Here is a 6,490-nt window from a genome sequence, read left to right on the forward strand (position 1 = left end):
GGAACCAGCTTTTACGATTTTATGCTAATTTTGATATCTCCAAAAACATTAAGTAAAATGGCGGGTGTGAAGAATAAATTGCTCAGTAGACTACTTTCGATGTTAAAACAGGTTGTAGTACACGATCGATTTTCTTTCCAAGGTCGCTTAGTTGTGTGCGCACGGAGATGGCGGATTTCTGATCTTTAAAAGGCAAGATGATTTGTACAGGGCCGTCGACTGGCTCAATTCGATTTTGGTTCTGGTCTTGGGAAGCGTGGAATCTCTTGTAAATAGAATCAATAGGTTTCTCAGGATCTTCCAGTTTCAGAAACATCGTTTTCAGATCCTGGCATTCTTTTGAGAAAACGCCGGTCCGATGAGGAGGACAAGCGGTTGGCGCGATCAAGCATAGTTCTTATCAGCGATAGTTTATATCTGTTGTCAACATGGCTCTGATAATGGAGTAGCCCTTTGTTGGTCTCTTTTCCCTAGACTAGGGTTGAGGCGGCCGTAAGACATGTCCCAAAAAAACGTGCCCCAAGTTTCAATGCTGTAGCATCAGTCTTATTAGGGTCAAACTAATTTAGGCGAAGGGAAATAAACTTAATGATAGATACATAAACATCACTCTTATGCAGTTCCACTATTGACATATCATAATTAGCATCCTCTGTTGCTGGATAATCGGTAACTGACACATAACATTTGTTAAGTGAAATATGTTTTTCAATTCTTACACAAACAGGGCTGAAAGAAAGAAGTATTAGAAGCACGGCTCTAAAGCAAAACGTCAACCTGAAAAGTATCTCTCGATCACAATTGACGGAATGGACCAAGGGAAGCATAATCTTCCACATTTCACCACTACCACCAAGGTAAATGAAATCTGAACACACATCCTCCAACAATGGGAAAAGTTGGGGAAACATTATTAAGAACAGGCAAGGATTGTTTGTTGTCTGGTTTGTCTCGTTTGTGGCCGACTGTTTTATTTTTAAGGTTGACGATCATGCCTGGAAGCTGAAGACTCACGTTACGGGCGCATTGGCCAACTACCATACAAAAGAGGCAGCCTTTATAGACTGTTGCCAAACGCCCCGTGACAGCAATTTAACTATTAACATCTTGCTTCACATTTTCCTTTGCAATTGGATGCAGACCACGATAAGATAGCTATTTTAATATAATTTATTATGTTAAACTCATCAGGCACTGAATTCCAATGCGACATTCAAATACAGGTAAAAAACAAGACATAACGCCTCACACAAAAGAACTTATTTTTCATTGCAACCTTACGTTTTGCAAGTCGTCGGAATCCACAGTGGCAACAAAGGAAGCCAGCAATAACGAAATCATTAGCTTGTGATACCCAGTTATTTATCACAAATAACTATTCTGTGTTTTTGGTTAAATGTTTTTCGGTTTTGCAATTCTTTTAACTTTAATTCTACTCTTTTGGTCAATTGGTCAATGGTACAACTGTTTATTTTTTCAAAGGGCTTGTAAACAAATTGCTTACTTGTCAATTTATATTCTAACTGAGTAACCTTTTTTATCTTTTTGAATACAGTTGGGATAACTCCCACCCACACTATATTTGCCGATGGATAATTGTTGGCATGAAAACAAGAATCCTTACGTGTTGTGTTTCTTGGCCCTTCTCATTGAACTGGGTATTTTTAAGAAGGTGAGAATCAATTTCTTCTGCTTCTACTTCCAATACCAACCCCCCCTCCCTCCTAAGAAAATGACAAGTGATTATAACAATTGCGGAAGTTGGACGATTTTATTATATTATATTATGTTATGTTATGTTATGTTATACTAGATTATGTAATAATAGGTGGCTTATTTTTAAGGGGTCTGGTACTCTGTTTTCAGCCTACTTCCGATTCAACGGTTGATTTGATTTGATTGTAACTCTGAAACTTGATTAAATAAATAAATAAATAAATAAATAAATGAATGAATGAATGAATGAATGAATGAATGAATATGATATGATATGATATGATATGATATGATATGATATGATATCATATCATATCATATCATATTTATTCATTCATTCCTTCATTCATTCATTCATTCATTCATTCATTCATTCATTCATTCATTCATTCATTCATTCATTCATTCATTCATTCATTCATTCACATCATATCATATCATATCATATCATATCATATCATATCATATCATATCATATCATATCATATCATATCATGTCATTATATTATATAATTAATGTTTTTGAAGATATCTTTCGGAAATCTCTTTTTGCGCAGGTGCAACTGCTCGTTTTCTCTGTTAAACATCATAAACGCGATGTTTGACTACATCTATCAAATACAAAATATAAACAATAGGAAGCATTATTATATGGCTAAGGCTAGTGGCCGATATAACGCGTGCTCTAATTGGCCAGGAGCGAAATCAGAGCAGGGCATCACGGCCCCTTAATGCCGACGGGCTGATTACGGATTATACAAATTAGGGTAAGGCTTGAATTGAATGCTCTTTTTTTTCTGATAAAGAAAGCCATATGATAATAAAACAACTTAATAACCTCGACCGTTCGGTCGTTACGGAAAAATCTCAAACCTCGGCCTAGCCGTATTGACCGAGCGATACGCAAGGCCTCAGTTCGAGACTTTCCCGTAAAGACCTCACTCGGTTATTAAGTATTTAATAAACGCCTAAAGTGCATGGTTGACCGTAAAATACTACGTTTTTTCGTTGATAAAGGTGTGTTACCTAATGGTTGGTCACACGCACGAGGAAATAGACCAAAGGTTCTCGTGCATATCAAGACTTCTGTCAAAGAACAACGCCCGGACCCTGCTCGAGCTCATCAGAGAGATTGGCATGAGCTACTCTCCAGCCATTCTTTCTACCCTTCTCACATTCATATATGATGTGAAGGAATGGATTGTTGAATGTGCCGTGTCAAATCTATCTGGTCATGTACATTAACACCAGTTCAAGCTTGTTCAGGGCCCGCCTTATCAACCCTGACACGGATAAATGAATCTAAAAAGGATGGCACAAGACATGGGCAGGTACCGTTACATTTCGATGATCCCACCACTAAGTGGTGGGAGACGTTTATCCGAAATGAAGGCCGGGCGGAAAGACAAGCACCACAGTGGATCTTACCCCTGCTAAAGCCGCAACCGGATGATCCTCCAGACGATGATGCAAACGGCCTGGAAATCCAGGAAACGTTAATTCATTTAGTGGAAAAGGAGGAACGGAAAGTGGAGGTAGTAACTCTTTTTCATTTTTTTAACACGTTTTTTCACCAAGTATTTTATTGCTATTGATAAAATGTGCAACGAATAATAATAATAATAATAATAATAATAATAATATTAATAATAATAATAATAATAGTAATAATAATAATAATAATAATAATAATAATAATAATAATAATCTCATTAATAAGACAATCAAACGTGTTGTGGCATTGTTCCAACACATAAAAACAATTGCGAAGGCACGGATATTAGTGTAGATGGAGTTGCTCCCACTTCTGAGGGCTTCACTTTGTTTGTTCTTGGCACGGAGCTCCTCGGTAAGAACATTTTTGCTGTAGAATTCAGAGGACTTTCTCCACTTTGATATCTTGTCTTTGTCAACCCTAGCGAATGTTGGTGTAAGGTTGAAATTCTGGCAGAGTCTAAGAAACTATTGAAAAATCGCAATTAATCTGCTTCTTACTACACTTTTCGAGACTCCGGAACAAGTGTAGCTGATCATCGCGTTTGAGAATTCTAATCAACAATGATTTAGTTAAACATATACAGGCAAAAACTAACGATAGAAGAGTCCTACGTTTCGGGTGAAATTTCAGCCCGTGCGCCAAATTTGAAATTTGGCGGGAAGAGTGAACAGAAATCAAAATGGCGTCAAATATTCGACTTGTGAAAATCGGAGCATTGTTTCTCTCTTTTGTTAGCACTCAATTTCAATTTTTTTGGGATGGTGGCAGCTTACAAGATGATAGAGCACAACGAAAGAAGAAAGACGGTCAGTTCCTCCTCATATATTGGGGCCATCGCTTCCCGAACCGCTTCACATTCCTTCACCTTATCTGCGTTGAAGTCACTGTTCTGGTAGTCCATTTTCGATTTGTAATTCGCCAAGCACCGAATAAGATTTTTGATTTTATCGCCCCTATTCCACTGAAACCTGGTAGCCGCCATTTTGTTTCATTGAGAACAAATCATTACGCATGCGCACGTCACTTTTCTACCCAGGTGACCTCGCTTTTCAGCCCGGGCTGATATTTCATTCTGATTACATGACGTTTTTCAGCCCGTTTGCCCGGGCTGAAACTTTCTCCATGTAATCGCAAACGTCATTTTAAGACGATTTGTTCAAGAAACCGGGCTGAAATCTCAGCCTAAGCCGAAATTCGCCATGTAATCGTCCCCTAAAGAAATTCCTAAAAATAAGAGAAGTTCATATTCAACTGACCATTACTTTGTGCCTTTACTTAGATTAAAGTCACTAAATGTATTTTATGACATTAATTTGCGACTAGCTAACACCTTTCCTTTTTCTTTTCTTTTAGATTGCCGGTGACGCTGTGTTGTTGCTGTGTCGTGAAAAAAATTAGAAAAAAAAAATAGAAAAAGAAAACCAAAGTCAGGGCTCGTGCTTCTCCTAGAAGTCCAACACCAACAAAAACGGCTCCTTTAGGGGCCACCAATTTTACAAAAGTACATGACCAATACTCATTTAAAGTTTGACACTTTTATTTTGCTGCTTTATTGAGAACTGAAACGTACAGCAGGTAACAGGGGGAAATCTGGAAAGTCCTTGGACATAATTCTATAAATGTCAGCTCTTATTTGTTGTTTTGTTTTTTATTTGTTTTCCTTTTTTGTTTTGTTTTTTCATAATAAGACTGTTCTAACTGGCTACATAACATCTGACTAAAGTTACGTACATCTCTGATGATTGCATTACACATTTAAAGTTTAGAAATTCAGCTGATCTGCTTAAAACCTTCCATTAGTCAAAATCACTATCTCAGTATCTTTAACTCCTTAGGCTAAGTCTTCCGGAGTAAAACCCCACAACTGGAAAACAAGAATGAAAAATAATAACAAATACTTATTGATCTGTACGGTAAACTTGAGGCAAGATCACAGTCACTCGTGTTCTATGTATTCAAACAGGTGATTTTCTATCGTGACTGATGATATCAATATTGAGACAAGATCGCAGTTATATTAGAGAGATTTAGCATCGCGTATACGTGAAACGCGAACGGCAAAAATGACCACGTGACCACGATTTTCCCGCCATTTTTCGCGTTTGCCGGTTGCCGGTTGCCGTTTCTACGTGACAACAGGCTACTTTGTGTTTGTCGTCCACGTGAGAAATACTTAAGTATTTCTTCCTTTTCTATACATATAAGTAGTTAACTGTGGAAAACAAGTACCTTAATAATTTTTCCGGCAAGTCATACTACGGCAAATTAAGTTTCATATTTAAAAATCCTTCATAACTCACTTCTTACCGCTCTTTTCTTCATGAACTCACCACGGTGAGTCGTAAAACAGCTTTATCGGAACTCGCAAAATTCCAGCTAAAGTCAAAAAGTCCACGCTTATTTTACGTGAAACGTGAAACGACAAGGTGACGTTTGCCGTTTCACGTAAACGCGATGCTAAATCTCTCTAATATTAATCCCAAACGACGCCAGCATGGCATAACATTAACGTGACCGATTCGTGTTGTATGCATCCAAGTGATTTCCTATGGTCACTGTTGATATAAATTATTGAAGCAAGATCGCAGTCACGGCCATTTATCGTGACGGAATCATGTCGTTAAAACTGGGTATGCACAGTGCTATGAGCTAGTTTTTCAAACCGGTTGCACTTAAAACAATCATTCTTAGTTCGTTTCACCGTCGGATTGTTGACCATAAACAAGCAAGGCTTCGTACTAGACACGTGCGCCAACTTGAAAAAATTAATCTTAGTTTGATTCACCGTCGGATTCCAGGTTGTTGATCATAAAGATGCAAAACTTTGTAGAAGACACGTGCGCCCACTTGAAATATTAATCTTAGTTCGTTTCAGCGTCGGATTGTTGACCACAAACATACACAAAACTGCGTACAAGGCCCGTTCGCGCACTTGAAATAATTAATTTTAGTTCGTTCCACCGTCGGATTTTTGACCATAAACATGCTCTTTGGTTCATTATATATATTTTATGCGTTGAGATGAGTGGCAGACTGATTGAAACTTGGCGTATAAAACTTAGCGCTAATTTCGCATGACAAATAACGTTCCCGAAAAAATTCACTGTAAATTAAACAATAAAATTAAACATTAGTGAATAACAACCAGAAAACATAAAAAAAGAAGAAGAAAATATCGAAAAATAAAAGTTGGATCCTGACTCAAACTTGACTCGTGCTATGAGTAAACTTCTGGGCCCAGTTGTTCAAAGCCCGATTAAGCTAATCCTGGGTTAA

The 6,490-nt window shown here is 37.7% G+C and overlaps 1 pseudogene across 1 annotated transcript; it reads left to right on the top strand.

The window, feature by feature from the left end:
* Positions 1-509: 509 nt before the first annotated feature.
* LOC146457572 (uncharacterized) lies at positions 510-6,195 on the top strand (annotated as a pseudogene). The gene is made up of 5 exons (XR_014858441.1): positions 510-857; positions 982-1,161; positions 1,571-1,660; positions 2,716-3,251; positions 4,568-6,195. The product of XR_014858441.1 is annotated as an uncharacterized LOC146457572 (transcript).
* Positions 6,196-6,490: the final 295 nt, after the last annotated feature.

This window comes from Pavona decussata, unplaced genomic scaffold (genome assembly GCF_977016875.1).
Source record: "Pavona decussata unplaced genomic scaffold, jaPavDecu1.1 SCAFFOLD_240, whole genome shotgun sequence".
Classification (NCBI taxonomy): domain Eukaryota; kingdom Metazoa; phylum Cnidaria; class Anthozoa; order Scleractinia; family Agariciidae; genus Pavona; species Pavona decussata.